At 40.9% G+C, this 17,578-nt stretch overlaps 1 pseudogene; it reads right to left on the bottom strand.

Annotated features, from left to right (window-relative positions):
- LOC116036185 overlaps positions 1-13,586 on the bottom strand; it is a 44,347-nt pseudogene extending 30,761 nt beyond the window's left edge.
- Between the last annotated feature and the right edge of the window lie 3,992 nt (positions 13,587-17,578).

Below are 17,578 nucleotides of genomic sequence, written 5' to 3'. Positions count from 1 at the left end.
TAATTATATAATCTCAACGCTAGATGGGAGAAATTCCTACACAGTGTAGCTTTAATGTAGGCTTTTTACATTCTGTAATTACCTTTCCATTGTTATTGGCGGAGTCTGCCAATCCCTTGCAGTATTCAAATGGTCTTCACACACACATTAGTGATTTTCATTACTGTTAACCACACTTAATGTTACCACCATAACCAAAGGGGGCCAAATCAACCAAGATTATAATTTTAAGGCTTTTTGTCATACAAATATGGTACAAAATGATAACTAAGAAATGCTTAGTATGTGAGGGCCCATGTCGTAATAAGCAGACGATCATTATCCTGTACATAATGTCTCCTGTATGAGATGTTTGTCATATGCAGAATAATCTTGCATATAAATCAATATGTAGCCTACACATAAAAACATATTTTGATGAAAAACACATCGTATGATCACTTACAAGGTGTATATGTGGTATCTGACTATTTACCATTGTGATCTAAGTTTTTGGTATAAGGAGGATGCATGAACTTTACTCTACATTTACTGAGAACATCTGGAAATTGTTAACATGAGTAGGGGTCCCCCCAAGACAGAAGAGACCTTTTTTGGAGTTGTGCCAGATAACAGGCATTGATTGGTTAGTTATCCGTCCAATGATATACTTACAAAATTACGTCCTATGTTGATACAATGCATTGAGATATATACGTTGTTCACACAAAGAAAAGGCAGAGCGACAAATTTTGAAGATTGGGTCGGTCGTCTCTCCAGATATCCATGGGTCTGTAAATTGATGCTGAAAACTCTGATGTAATAAATCTTTTTATACCAAGAGCAGTGTCTACGAAGTTCCTTCTCCATACAACGGCAACACAGTGCTGCAACTGAAATATACCACATATACATTGCAGATTGTGATTGTTCTTTGTTTTTGGGAATGTAAAACAACCATAAGAAATACAGCGAGTAAAGCCGGGATACTTGTTTGATAAAATCAGTTCTGGTGGAGAGAGAATTAGAGCGTGTTGACTTCTGTAGAAAGCTGTAAACCTGTTAGACTGAGAGAGTTGTTGGTAGGAGTTTAAGGAAGAGGTTTGATTTAAAGATAACAGCTTAACTTGAACACACACACACACACACACACACACACACACAGACACACACACACACACACACACAGACACACACACACACACACACACACAGACACACAGACACACACACATACATACACACACAGACACACACACATACACACACAGACACACATACACACACAGACACACACACATACACACACAGACACACACACATACACACACAGACACACATACACACAGACACACACACACACACACACACACACACATACATACACACACAGACACACATACACACACAGACACACACACACACACACACACACACACACACACACAGATGCACACACAGACACACGCACACACGCACACACACACGCACGCACACACGCACGCACACACAGACGCACACACAGACGCACACACAGACACACACATAGACACACAGACACACACACACAGACACACACACACGCACACACACACACAGACACACACACACACAGACACGTTCCACAGGACAGATATTAATCTTCCAGTGAAGCTACGTGACGGAGGAGTGATTGGAATGAAAATACGAGCTGATATAAAAAGATGGAGATGCCAGCAGTCTGAACAGGAGGAATGCTGCAGGACACACACACACACAGACACACACACACACACACACACACACACACACACACACACACACACACACACACACACACACACAGACACACACACACACACACAGACACACATGCTGCGTTCATGCCACCTGGGAATAACAGGCACCGCCCCCGTGATTACGTTGTTTTTCCGACTGCCAGCGTTCACATGGTCGGGATGTGTTCTTCTTCTTCTTCTGTTATATTGGCGTTTGGCATAACAACTTGTTGCATGACTGCCACCAGCTGTTGGCCGTAGCCTGGAGCATCAGGTGGTGAAAACATGGAGGCCACAATAACAAAAGATTTGTTGCTGTTTTCTTATGCGAGCATACAAACAGCACATGGTCAGGTGTTTGTGTTCTCTGCAGGACAACCAACAGGAAAGGACACGGAGAAGGTGTTAGTTTATATATAGGTCTATTATATATATATATATATATTCTATTATATAAAGGTCTATTTATGAATAATCTGAAACATGTTATGTCTGTGTGTGTTTCTCAGCAGAGGCGTTTGTCCTCAATAATCAGTTTATTGTCATTGAAATATGTTCAGTGAACCAAAGTCGCCTCCATCAACACATAGACACAGAAACACACACACAGACACACACACACACACACACACACACACACACACACACACACACACACAGAAACACACACACACACACACACACACACACAAACACACACACACTCCATAATATTTATATATATATATATATATATATATTAATTTTTCTCCTCTTTCATTCCTTCACTTTCTTCTTCCTCTCCTTCCCTACGTACCTCATAGAATTCACCAACACCGCGAAACATTTCGGCAGTGAAAACAAAAGTCCATGAGTGTTATTTCCTGTTTCTGGAATTTGATGTTTCAGATGACTGCAGAGACCGAGACGTTTTGAGAGATGGACATTATTTTATTAAATAATAATTATTATTTTCAGGAGTTATTACGCTGCGTTGAAGCGAGCTGTCCCGTGGTCAGAGCCAGAACCAGAGACTGTATGGACAACATCTGTGTCCCAGCAGGTAACGGTACGGACAACATCTGTGTCCCAACAGGTAACGGTACGGACAACATCTGTGTCCCAGCAGGTAACGGTACGAACAACATCTGTGTCCCAACAGGTAACGGTACGGACAACATCTGTGTCCCAGCAGGTAACGGTACGGACAACATCTGTGTCCCAACAGGGAACTTTTACTGGAAAGTGTAATATAATTTTATATATTATATGTTTTTATCATATACAATACTATATATAAGAAATAATATTTTCTTTTCAATCTCATAATTTTCTTTGCAGTTTTTGTAAATTTACCAAAGTAAAACCTCACTTTAATGTGTGCAAAAACGAAATTGTGCTATAAATATTTAGACAATTATTTCATCATGAAAGCTATTAAAACTGTAAGATTGTGCTTCCTATTTAATGTTTTTAATTAATGTTTTCTAATATTTTTGGCTTTTCTGCTCGTTTATTTTCGTGTATAATTTTTTTGTATTACTGAATATTTTTTTAACTTTTATTTTTATAATTTTAGTCCGAACATTCTTCCGTTTTGATATTTGAACTCAACTACCAAATAAATACAAACCCCCCTTCAGAAGCTCCGCCCCCCAGACTCATGGACACATAACTGCTGCACGACACACTTGGCTGGAATAGTGTTTTGTGGCTCGTTGCCTCCTTTCTGCTTGTTTTCCATTCCATTCATTTCCATTCCAGTCTCTCTCCGCCGTGTCATGTTGTAAACTCAGATGGATTCTGATTGGCTGTCAGTGTCTCTATCGTTCATCAGATCTCTCTGAAAGTGATCCCAATGATATCGTTCTCCACTGTCGTCGTCGTTATAGTTGTGGTGTGAACTCCACCATCCACTCATGTTAGAACGATTTTTAAAACTATATATTTATAATTAACGTTCTTGGTGTGGACGGCCCTTAAGTTAAGGTGACCAGATTTCTGAGACAAAATCTGGGGACATTTTCAGCTCAGAAGCGTAAATACCTCCAAAACAGGTAATGTTTTTATCTTTGTAAACTTAAAACAGGGACACTGCCCCAGGGGGGTCACTAGACCTAGAGCTGCACTGGGGCTCCAGCCCCTCTAGGGGGGTCACTAGACCTAGAGCTGCACTGGGGCTCCAGCCCCTCTAGGGGGGTCCATGGGCATGCTCCCCTGTAAGAACATGTTGTCTATTTTAATGTTTAAATGCATCAATCTGGTGCACTTTGAAAATAAATTCAGACAACCAGCAGGGGGGGTTCTATGTGTGGAGTAGTTTTGGAGACATGCCTCTTTGTAATTATGACATATTATTATGGCAACAAATATTCCCCAAAATTATGAATATGCCTGTTTTTGAAAGGTAAGTGCTGTATTATATAACCAGCAGAAGACTAATTATGTGTGAGGTAAGTTTAGAGACATGACTCTATTTAATTATTAAAATATATTAGTATTTTAAAGTAAGTGCTGTAATACAACTAGCAGGAGACAAGTTATAATTGAGGTGAGTTTGGAGACTCTACCTTATTTAATCATTAAATTAATGAATATTTCTGTTGGGTATTGTAGTTTGTAGATGGTGTGGTGGAAACTTTTCGTGTTTGCAGCAGGGTGTATTTCAAAAAGGACAAGATGAAACAAATAAGACTATTTGAGAATGAAACCAAAGTTTGGTCTTTGAGTATTTATTTATATTTGCAAATATATGAACACAGTTTGACAAGTACAACAGTACAGTGGGAAAGTGTCTTCTTTGAAGAAGAAAAAGCACACAGCTTATATACATCTTCAGTGAGATAGAAAGACATGCCCCCTGCCTAAACATGACTCGGCATTTCTTACAATCAATCAGACATAGTAGACATTCAGGAGCCACTTCACTTCTTCCCCTCTGTACCACTTTCTACCCCAAGGTTAGACATCCCGTTAATCTCAACTATCTGAGGAGTCTCAACTATCCAGGGAGAAATGAATGTCCCGGGAGAGATAGTTTAGGGTGACCTTGTAGCCCCTATCTGTTCAGCGTACACATTACGTTCTTAGACTTTGTGGCTCCCACTTAGTTTAGTGAGAATCAGAATCAACATGTGAGAATGCAACACATTCTCACACCCATCTTTTGTAAGTATAACATCAACCTGTCCAGGGACTGCGGGTGGAAATTAGCATTTTTTGCTATAACCTGGCACATGACATCTCTTCTTTTTTAGACTAATGTTTTTTGTGCATTATCCCTGATCAAGTAAAGAAATAAACAATAAACAATCTCGTAAAATATGGACGCTTGGTCAGGTGCCTTTGGCGTTCTCATTGACGCTAAAAGTCTCCTTTAGCGCTATAAGTAAACGCGCTTGGTCGGGACTGTTGCCGTCCCTTTTGACGCAGTTATGTCAAGGAAAGGGTCGTGGGTGGGCGTACGGTTCTGTGACATGCGAGAGGAAAGAAAAAAACGACAATTGCAAGCGTGACAAGCAGGACGCGAACCTCCTTACGTGGAAATTCGCCGTTACATACTACTCTCTAAATCCTCTCTAACTGCTGCTCTGCCCGGTGCGTTATACAAACACGCTGAAAGACGCCTTTTTCGTCGCATCAGACCCACACCCAGATCAAATGAGAATGGGCTGGAGAATGAGATCAACTCCCTTTCATCATTGAGAGAGAACCTCTGTTTAATTATTTACACACAGAAAATACAGGAAATACACAGCCAAATTATTTAACCCCAAAACAAAGGAAAAAACACAACAAAAGTTCAAAAAAAGGCAACAAAAACGAAAAAAAAACAAGACGACAAAAAGTTTGAAAAACGGCAAAGAAATAGTCAGAGAAATGAATGTTTTGTGTCTGAGTCTCAGATCTGCTTCTCAGTGAGAGTGTGTGTGATGGTGAACAGACTGAACTTTGATTTCAGCAGCTGATGTTCAGTCAGTGTTTCTGTCCACAGGAGAGACTCTCAGTCCTGCAGAGGACTCAGAGACACTGAGGAACCAGGAGAGACTCTCAGTCCTGCAGAGGACTCAGAGACACTGAGGAACCAGGAGAGACTCTCAGTCCTGCAGAGGACTCAGAGACACTGAGGAACCAGGAGACCTGAACCCAAACCCAGGATAGAGAGGCTGAGTGAATGTGGTGTTGAAGGTGTGGAGGTGGATCAGTGAGTCAGAGGAGACTGTGTAGAAGGACAGAGAGCCAGCAGGACAGTCCACATACACTGCTACTCTACCAGAGACAGAGGAGGAGGAGATGTCTGTTCTGATGTCATTGTGCCAGACAGAGTAACCATCATCATAGCACCTCAGACTCCAGGACTGATCATTACCTCCAAACACACAGTCTCTACTGTCTCCTCTCCTCCTGATTCCTCTGTAACTCAGTGATATAGAAACCTCTCCTCTCCACTCAACCTCCCAGTAACAGCGACCAGTCAGACCATCTCTACACAGCAGCTGATACCACTTCCAGGAGACAAACCTCTCTGGATGATCAGGATATGGCTGCTCCACCCACACACATGTCACCTTCCTGTTGTTGTCAGACAGTTTGAGGTCTCTGCTCACTGTGTTTGTGTCCAGTTCCAGTTGACAGACATCTAATGTAGAGAAACAGACACAAACATGTTTATAGTAAAATAATCAGAAATTATTTATTTCTTTCCTCCTTTTTTAACATTAATATTTTTTTTTGTGTGTCTCTCTCAGTGTGTGTGTGTGTGTGTGTGTGTGTGTGTGAGTGTGTGTGTGTGTGTTTGTATGTGTATGTGTGTGTGTCTCTGTGTGTGTTTGTATGTGTATGTGTGTGTGTGTGTGTGTGTGTGTGTGTGTTTGTATGTGTGTGTGTGTGTGTGTGTGTGCGTATGTGTGTCAGTGTGTGTGTGTGTGTGTTTGTATGTGTGTGTGAGTGTGTGTATGTGTGTGTGTGTGTCTGTGTGTATGTGTGTGTGTGTGTGTGTATGTGTGTCTCTGTGTGTGTGTGTGTGTGTGTGTGTCTGTGTGTGTGTCTGTGTGTATGTGTGTGTGTGTGTGTGTGTCTCACACTGTGCGTGTGTCTCTATATGTGTGTGTGTGTGTGTGTGTGTCTCTCTGTGTGTGTGTGTGTGTGTGTGTGTGTGTGTGTGTGTGTGTGTGTCTGTGTCTCTGAGTGTGTGTGTCTGCGTGTCTCTTTGTGTGTGTGTCTGTGTGTTTGTGTGTGTATGTGTGTGTGTGTACGTGTGTGTTTCTGTTTGTGTCTCTGTGTGTGTGTGTGTGTTTCTGTGTGTCTGTGTGTGTGTATCTGTGTGTGTGTGTTGTCTGTGTGTCTGTGTGTATCTCTCTGTGTGTCTCTGTGTGTTTTTTGTGTTTGTGTGTGTATATCAGTGTGTTTTGTGTGTCTCTCTGTATGTGTGTGTGTGTGTGTGTGTGTATGTGTGTGTGTGTGTGTGTGTGTGTGTTTGTCATTTGGTTTCATTAGTAGATGTGTTCCTTGTTATTATTTTCATGGTTTGTGGATTTGCTGTTTTTCTAATTGTTTGTTAGACTGAGAATTAGGATTATGAGAAGCAGCTGTGAGTGCCTGCCCCCCCCCTCCCTCAGCTCATGATTGGCCACAGGATCTAATGGTGTGCTTGTTAAATGTGAACAGGTGCAGACTCGTATGTTATTCAACGCTGATTTATTTAAAAACATCCATAGAAAACTAAAGGCTACTTGAACAGATCATCTTATATCTGTCAAACTGGTGAAGTACAAGTTTACCCGCAGCACCTGAAGGCAGCACAGCTCTTCTCTAATATCAGTGACTGTAAATAGTAACAAAGCTCTCTGTTGGCTCCACTGTTGATGAAATGTATTGAGTAGTTCTGTTGGATCATTTTGTTCAGTTTGTTGTGTTTGTGGATTTTAAATCGATCGATTGAGTTCTAACATCTTTCCAGCCACTAAAACAGAAACTCTGGAGCCTTACGTAGGTTACGGTGACAGTTCTGCATTTAGCCTACACACAAGCAAAAATCTGCCTTTAGACTCAACTCTCTTCAAAAAAACACGTCAGGCAAGATGTTGCTGAACAAAATCCAATCTCAACCAGCAGTCTGCTTATTTTGCTTGTGCTGATTGTCTGCTAACATTATTCTGTATTCATTGTCTGCATTATTAATTACTACATGATGCTGCCTGACTCCTCTAAGCTCTTCATTCTGTTCAGATGTTTCTTTTTCTCTCTGGTTCTGATTTGAGATGTGTGTTTTTTTATATTTAACATCAGGCAGAGGGACAACAGGTGAAAATTATCCTTTTGGCCCAATTACAGGGATGTTGATCAATGTGCATTTACCCTGAAAATTAGTGAATAAATCAAACTTAAAACACACTCACACTTCCTCAGACCAGGTTTCAACCACTGCGGTCCACCATTGTCCACCCTGCAGGAAGAAATAGTCACAATCAACTTCATACACCTTCACTCAGATCCTCCATTAAGGGGAGACACGGCAGGCAAAAACATTGTTTTTTTTTCACTGGTCAATTTTGAGATTTTGGGCTATTTGTCTTCAATAACATGTCATCTTTCAGACTTGTGGTGAAATAAAGTCCGAAATACACATTTAGGTCTTTATTTTACTACACTTTGTCTGTTTGCGGCGGTAGATTTCACCTAAATTCAACAAAAGTTGGCGTTCTAAATCATAACGCTGCTCTGTGATCGCTGTCTGCACCCTGTCGTCACATATACCGTTGGAAAGCTCTCTTTCTCCTGTACAATGCTGTCTTATCCAAATATGGTCATTTCCTTTTTATCAGCAACCAATCGTGAAAGTAAAAGGGGGGGATTTAACTCAAAATGCGCAATCTCATTGGCTGATGCCAATTTCTGACAACGTGATTCGTTCAGAATCGTCACGTGACGTGCTCTGACATTTCCGCAGTAGCTCAAAATGTTGAAAGAAGTGCGTCGAAAACGGCCGAAAATCACTTCAGAGAAGACGAAAACAGTTGTCATTAGCAAGAAGACACAGGAGATTACAAACTAAGACAGCAGATGATGAAATGCCTTCATATAGTACGTCGATGTTTAAACTGTCGTTCAGAAAACAGGAGTGTTCAGACAGCGGAGGTAATCAGACTCACTCTCTCTCTCACTCCCTCCCTCCCTCTCTCTCTCCCTCCCTCCCTCTCTCCCTCCCTCTCTCTCTCTCTCTCTCTCTCTCTCTCTCTCTCTCTCAAAGCAGTTTACAGAAAGCCATAGCCTAAATGTCATATATTAAATATTTGTCACATATATACCACACTGTACTGATCGCGATACAACACACTATATTACAAAACAATTACATTACACAACAGTTACAGTTTTGTATAATATAATTACTATATAATAGGCTACTAAACAAATCTGTAATTTTGGGATCCTAAGTGGTTGTGAGTCCCTCAGGCTGTAGCAGGCAGATACATATTTAGCTGTCAGTGGAGCTGCTGTCACCTCTCCTAGGAGAACTATCAGCTTCTCTTCTGGTGTTAACTTTTTTTGGCTATTTTTTCAAAGTGTAAATCTCTTAGTGAAGATAGTTTTTCCCAGTGGAGGAGGAAGTGTATCTCTGTCTGACCCAGTAGGTGGTCACTGAGACTGTATTTAGTCAGGATCCGTCTCTTCTTTGTATCTCTGACAGTGTGAAGATAATCTGTCAAATAATAATTTAGTCTACTTTGTTTGCTTTCTCCAATGTTCTAAATATTGATCTTTTGAATGAGTCATAATTAGTTCTGTTGTGTTATGAACCAGTGCTGATGGGAGCCTGGTTAGTTATCTTCACCATCAGCTGACTGAGAGGACTGGTTCTGGTTAGTTATCTTCACCATCAGCTGACTGAGGGGACTGGTTCTGGTTAGTTATCTTCACCATCAGCTGACTGAGAGGACTGGTTCTGGTTAGTTATCTTCACCATCAGCTGACTGAGGGGACTGGTTCTGGTTAGTTATCTTCACCATCAGCTGACTGAGGAGACTAGTTCTGGTTAGTTATCTTCACCATCAGCTGACTGAGGGGACTGTTTCTGGTTAGTTATCTTCACCATCAGCTGACTGAGGGGACTGTTTTGTGGGAAAAGTAAGCTGGAGCAGCAGCAAGTATGGCCATGAAGGTGCCTCTGCCATGCTTTCTGTTATGGAGAAGTTGTGGCTTCAGAGCACAGTTGTGACGGTCAATTCAATGAGAGAAACTGATATGCTCAGGACCTCAAAAGCTGAGGCCGTCACAACTGCCAGTGTAAAACATAGGCGCAAGAGTCTAAGCACAGCTAAAATACATATGGTGCTGGAATGGACAGTTGGACTTTAAAAAAGCTGTTACATCTATTGTTGGTCTTGTTCTGTGTCCATACACCTGTCCAGCATGGGTTTTGTCTGCAACTTTGTGCATGATACGCCAATATTAATTAATTGAGTTACTGCAGTTGTAGGCCTTATATGCCTGCCATTTTATTAAATAATCAATTTTCATGAGCTTGAAATATTCTATATTATTATTATTAAGGGCCTGAGCATTTATTCTGTTTTTGAGCAATTTTTCCAATAGAAATTTATTAAATTCCACTATTTAAATCTTTAAATGCCGTTTTCTCAAAATTAGTTTTTTGTCATTCTCCAGTATAAACATCTCAGCCTATGTAGCACCTATGTACACCAACCTTTCCAGTTATACACTTAGTAGTATTCTGAAGATATTTACAGAGGGATTTGTTAATAAATCATTCCTGCCCTGATTTATTTGAAATTTTAAGCTAAAAAACATGGCAAAAATCGATTTCTTAAGGCTATGGACAGTATATTTTGATTTCCTAGGTAATGAAAGCAGATATCCTGAAATCCCTCTGTAATTTTGTTTTCATCTTGTGTGTAAACAAAATGAAAAAAGAATTTTGCACCTGGCTTTATCATATGTTCAGCTCTATCTACCGAAAATATATGCAAAATTGCGCATATTTAATGAAAAAATGCCTAATTTGCATAATTAAACATAAACATTTCAAAAACTTGTAAAACATTTTGTTATATACTTGTGTAAGTAATCAACTGAGGAAGTTTCATGGAGATATCTATTATTTAAAAATTTTAGCCTATTCACCTGTAGTGTCTCGCCTTAAACATGAACCAGAGATCCTCGGTTAGTGGCAGAGGAACTGTTTTTTCCATCTGTCCATACCTGAGAGTTTCCAGTCTCCAGTTAGGATCCTTAAGTCCTGCTGACAGCAGCTTCACTCCTGAGTCTCCAGGATGATTGTAGCTCAGGTCCAGCTCTCTCAGATGGGAGGGGTTGGAGCTCAGAGCTGAGGCCAGACAAGAACAGCCTTCCTCTGTGATCAGACAGCCTGACAGACTGCAAAAACACACACAGACACACCCATGATATATACCTTATTACACCCCTGTAATAAACCTGCTCTTTGTAAATCCAAGTGATATGTCTGTTTCGTGAACAGAAACCTTATCCTGGTGACAGGCTCCAGAGTCAGTGAACCCCTTCAGTAGGATATTGCTGCCTCATCTAATAGAGAATCATAAAACGGACTAAAGAGACTTGATATTTAACTTCTTCCTCAGGTCCAGCGCTCTCAGACTAAAGGATTAGAAGCTGAGAACTGAGGCCACGGTGTCCACTAAATAATTATTATATGAAGAAAATAAGAGCTCATGAAACAGCTGAACACCAACCTGAGACTTTCCAGTATGCAGTGTGAACTCTTCAGTCCAGCAGACACCAGCTTCACTCCTGACTCCTTCAGATCGTTGTTACTCAGGTCCAGCTCTCTCAGACTAGAGGACTGGGAGCTGAGAACTGAGGACAGATCTTCACAGCTTTTCTCTGACAGATTACAGCCACTCAATCTGAAATGAAAAGTCAATTTAATAATTAATATATGAAGAAAATAAGATCTGAGAGCCATCATTTTTCATACAGCTGAACGCCAACCTGAGAGTTTCCAGTCTGCAGTCTGGACTCTTCAGTGCAGCAGACACCAGCTTCACTCCTGAATGCTTCAGGTCATTGTTACTTAGGTCCAGCTCTCTCAGACTAGAGGACTGGGAGCTGAGAACTGAGGACAGATCTTCACAGCTTCTCTCTGACAGATTACAGCAACTCAGTCTGAAATGAAAAGTCAATTTAATAATTAATATATGAAGAAAATAAGATCTGAGAGCCATCATTTTTCATACAGCTGAACACCAACCTGAGAGTTTCCAGTCTGCAGTCTGGACTCTTCAGTCCAGCAAACACCAGCTTCACTCCTGAATGCTTCAGGTCATTGTTACTCAGGTCCAGCTCTCTCAGACTAGAGGACTGGGCGCTGAGAACTGAGGACAGATCTTCACAGCTTCTCTCTGACAGATTACAGCCACTCAGTCTGAAATGAAAAGTCAATTTAATAATTAATATATGAAGAAAATAATATCTGAGAGCCATCATTTTTCATACAGCTGAACACCTACCTGAGAGTTTCCAGTCTGCAGTCTGGACTCTTCAGTCCAGCAGACACCAGCTTCACTCCTGAATCTTTCAGGTTGTTGTTACTCAGGTCCAGCTCTCTCAGACTAGAGGACTGGGAGCTGAGAACTGAGGACAGAGCTTCACAACTTTTCTTTGACAGGTTACAGCTACTCAGTCTGAAAAGGAATCAGCAACACAAGAAAATAATTACAAGAAAACGTTGTCAGGAAGAAGAAAAACTATATTTCATCTGGATAGTTACGTGTGCACGTACAGAGCTTTGTTGGAGGCTTTGACCACGGGCAGCAGCCTCAGAAGAGCCTCCTCTGAAGCACCGTATTTCTTCAGGTCAAACACATCCAGATCTTTCTCTGATGACAGTAAGATGAAGACCAGAGCTGACCACTGAGCAGGAGACAGTTTATCTGCGGAGAGACTTCCTGATCTCAGGGATTGTTGGATCTCTTCCACTAGAGAACAATCATTTAGTTCATTCAGACAGTGGAACAGATTGATGCTTCTCTCTGGAGACACATTCTCTCTGATCTTCTTCTTGATGTACTTGGCTGTTTTCTTGTTTGTCTCTGACATACTTCCTGTCTGTGTCAGCAGACCTCGTAGGAGAGTCTGATTGGTCTCCAGTGAAAGACCGAGGAGGAAGCGGAGGAACAAGTCCAGATGTCCATTTGAACTCTGTAAGGCCTTGTCCACAGCACTCTGGTAGAACTGTTTTGATTTGTCTCTGGAAAGTGTAGACAACCAGATTGTTTTCTGTTTCTCCAATAAGAGATTGACTCCAGAGTTGGTGAATGTCAGATGGACATGAAGAGCAGCCAGAAACTCGTGAACACTCAGATGGACGAAGCAGAACACATTGTCCTGGTACAGTCCTCTCTCCTCTTTAAAGATCTGTGTGAACACTCCTGAGTACATTGAGGCTGCTCTGATATCGATGCCACACTCTGTCAGGTCTGATTGATAGAAGATCAGGTGGTCTTTCTGCAGCTGCATAAAAGCCAGTTTTCCCAGAGACTCGATCATCTTCCTGGTGTCTGGACTCCAATGTGGATCCTTCTCGGCTCCTCCATCATACTTGACATTCTTCCGTTTGGACTGAACCACCAGGAATTGGACGTATATCTCAGTCAGGGTCTTGGGCAGCTCTCCTCCCTCTCTGGTCTTTGACACGTCCTCCAGAACTGTAGCAGTGATCCAGCAGAAGATTGGGATGTGGCACATGATGTGGAGGATTCGTGATGTCTTGATGTGGGAGATGATTCTGCTGGCCTGCTCCTCATCTGTGAATCTTTTCTTGAAGTACTCCTCCTTCTGAGGGTCAGTGAATCCTCTGACCTCTGTCACCATGTCAACACACTCAAGAGGGATCTGATTGGCTGCTGCAGGTCGTGTGGTTATCCAGAGGCGAGCAGAGGGAAGCAGTTTTCCCCTGATGAGGTTTGTCAACAGCACATCCACTGAGGTGGACTCTGTAACATCAGTCAGGATTTTGGTGTTGAGGAAGTCCAGAGGAAGTCGATACTCATCCAGACCGTCAAAGATGAACACGACCTGGAACTCTTCAAACCTGTAGATTCCTGCTTCTTTGGTTTCACTAAAGAATAAATGAACAAGTTCCACCAAGCTGTACTTTTCCTCTTTCAGCACATTCAGCTCTCTGAAAGTGAATGTAAATGTGAACTGGATGTCCTGGTTGGCTTTGTCTTCAGCCCACTCCAGAGTGAACTTCTGTGTTAAGACTGTTTTCCCGATGCCAGCCACTCCCTTAGTCATCACTGTTCTGATTTGTTCTTCTCTTCCAGGTGGAGCTTTAAAGATGTCTTCACATATGATTGTTGTTTCTGGTCTGGCTGGTTTCCAGGATGCTGTTTCAATCTGTCTGACCTCATGTTCAACATTGACCTCTTCAGTCTCTCCCTTTGTGATGTAGATCTCTGTGAACATCTGATCCAGACAGGTTTTCTTTCCTGCTTTAGCAATCCCCTCAGACACACACTGGAACTTCTTTTGTGAGTTGGATTTGACTTTTCGCTGGCATGAAGCAAGAATATCTGAAAACATAAAACAATGAAATCCATGAGGGGTTGTTGCAGTTAATGCCTGTGCACATTTCTGTTTTTTCTAAAATCTATTTAAGAGATTAACTCATTTAAAATGACTTATTATTCCTCAACAACTGATATGTTGTGTTTCTGTGGTCTCCAAAGAAACCAGAAGGTGTATGAATTAATTACAGAGGGATGGGAATTAATATTGTCCAAGCTTTTTCTCACCGTGGCATCAATGTGTACAATTGTTAACCAGAAGAGCCTGCCAAAAACTGGATTGTCTGACTGTTTCATCAACTTTTGTTCTTGGAGACACTTTACAATTAGTTTCTGTGGTAGATGTGTGTTTGGTAGCTTGTTCTGTTGTTGTAAGCAGAATATATACGTCTATCTTTGTAGGTAAGAGGGAGACATTGGCTACAAAGCTACTGTTTGATGAAGACATTGTGATATCTTTGATATTTTGTTACATCCATTTTCTATTTCATAATATTATATATACAGTATATTATATATAAGATGACTTACCTGAAGGTTCTGAGATGGTGTTTGATAAATTATTCACTAGCTCATTCTGATTTATCTTCACTAAAACTATTCTGGTCACTTTAATAGTGTTTATACTGTAGGTCGAGAACATCTGGTCCACTGTCTTCACCCTGTTTACATTCTCCAGTTTGCACTTTGCGATTGCTGGGAAATCTTCAAGGGCTCCTTTCAGCTGCAGGTGCCACTTAAATTTTTCAAAGTCCTCGTCTCCCAAATCTTCTAAAGTTCTTAAGATGACCTCTTGAGGTGTTGCCATCTTTGGTTCCTACAAAGATCCAAAAGAAAAAAAAAAACATTGTCACCTCATATACCTCTGTTACCTTCACTTTCTATATCTTTTTATAGCTCCACCCCAAGACGTTGGTATTTTCCAAGCTTCTCATATTCATTCTTCAATTTCAATTCAACTTGTATTCATAGGGTCAAATCATAACAAAAGTTATCTCAAGTCACTTCACAGATAGAGTTTAGACCCAACAACCGAGAGCCTGCATTTGGTGTGACAGTGGTGAGTTCAGTCTGGATGAGGAAGTCCTACAGGATCTTGGGTAAAGATAAAACTTTATATGTGAATGTCCGATAGTCTTCGTAACATTACAGCCTGAATGCAGGATGTTTGGCTGATTGTTGACTCCTGTTAGGCTAATTATGTACGAATAAAATGGAATGAGTTTCAAAGAAGCTGCTAAACAGGTTGTGCGTTTTGATTTTGTGTTTTGTTTTGTTTGCCCAACCCTGTTTATGACAAACTTATTTATTGAAGTTGAATCACACAGATGCAGGAGGCATTTACTTTGCTTCCCCATGAAAAGCCATGTTTAAGACTTTTTACTATTTACCATTGACGTTTAATGTACATTTTACATATGAGAAATATACTTTAGGCACGCAGTTCATATTTTATCTAATTTATCTTACTATTATTATTTCTATAATATTTATCTAATTTGTATTTGCATAAACTGAATGAAGCAGCATACTCAAACAAGGGTGCACAGTTTAGCACATATAGATATTCAAATGATGACTACACCAATTTTATCACACACAGAAAGTTGTTACAATGTATGAAATGAGTACAACTTTTTTAAAGGCCTTCAACACGTCAGGTTACCATTTGTTGTTGCTTCAGCTGTAGTTACAGACTGACGCCACCAGGTGGAGACACTACATAAGGAATGTATCAGTCAGCAGACAGAACATGTTCAATGTTTAAATATATATACATTTTTGATAACTTTAGTTTTTTTATATATATACAGTGCCTGACAAAAGTCTTGTCGCTTATCTAAGTTGTAGGAACAACAAATAATAATTGACTTGTAGTTGATCAATTGGAATCAGAAATGGCTTATATGAAAGGCAAAGGCTTCTGGATTATGCTTATTATACCAAAATAAAGTTTTGTATCATTCATTGAGTTTTATCATTGAATTAGGACAGAAAGGTCAGATTTGGCTTGGACAAAAGTCTTGTCGTGTCTTTATATGATTCAACCAATCACAGATTAGATTTTCACCTGTGACAAATACTGTAATTAACACATTCCTGGGTGTGTATAAAAAGAACTCCAGCACACCAGACCTTCATGTGAAGTGCAACCTGACCTCTCACAACATGCCAAAGATTCAACCACAGACCAAAGTGCTGATCATCAAGAGCCTGAAGACCAAGTCTGCTGCTGAGGTGGCAGACATCTTCAATGTATCCAAACGTCAAGTGGAAAGGATAAGAAAAAGATTTGAAGAAACTGGTGAAGTTCATGACAAGTCCAGGTCAGGCAGACCCCATAAGACAACTGTTCGAGAGGCCCGTTTGTTGCTTCGACAGTCCAGGGCCAGCCCTTTTTCTGGGCTGGCCACCAGAAACCCCTGTATCTATAACAACAGTTTGTCGAATTCTCTCACGCAGTGGTCTCCATGGCCGAATTAGTGCTCACAAACCAGCATTAAACAGAAGACAACTAAAAAAGTGTGTTGCATTTGCAAAGGCCCACAGGTTGGTGAAAGGATGGACAGTGGAAAAGTGGCAGAAGGTTGATTTTTCTGATGAATCATCCATTGAACTGCATCCCAATTGCTGCAAATACTGCAGAAGACCTGTTGGAACCTGCATGGACCCAAGATTCACCCAGAAAACAGTCAAGTTTGGTGGAGGAAAAATCATGGTTTGGGGTTACATGCAGTATGGGGGTGTGCGAGAGATCTGCAGAGTGGATGGCAACATCAACAGCCTGAAGTATCAACAAATTATTGCTGCCAATTACATTCCAAACCACAAGAGAGGGCAAATTCTTCAGCAGGATGGCGCTCCTTGTCGTACTTCAGCCTCCACATCAAAGTTCCTGAAAGCGAAGAAGGTCAAGGTGCTCCAGGATTGGCCAGCCCAGTCACCAGACATGAACATTATTGAGCATGTCTGGGGTAAGATAAAGGAGGAGGCTTGGAAGATGAAACCAACGAATCTTGATGAACTCTGGGAGTCCTGCAAGACTGCTTTCTTTGCTATTCCAGATGACTTCATCAATACGTTATTTGAGTCATTGCCGAGACGTATGGATGTGGTCCTCCAAGCTCATTTTCTTTTTCCCAAGGCACCATGACTTTACGTATGCTCTGATGTTATTGTAGTGTAGTATCTGATGGACTTATAGGTTTAATGTCTGTATAAAGCTCAAATGTGCTAAGTCATAATAAGAACGTTCATTATGGGTACTGTGGCAGTACAGGGAGTAATAATTAA

The sequence above is a fragment of the Sander lucioperca genome, chromosome 5 (genome assembly GCF_008315115.2).
Source record: "Sander lucioperca isolate FBNREF2018 chromosome 5, SLUC_FBN_1.2, whole genome shotgun sequence".
NCBI lineage: Eukaryota > Metazoa > Chordata > Actinopteri > Perciformes > Percidae > Sander > Sander lucioperca.
The sequence above is the reverse complement of the archived record's forward strand: the minus strand, read 5'-3'. Positions and strand labels throughout refer to the sequence as shown.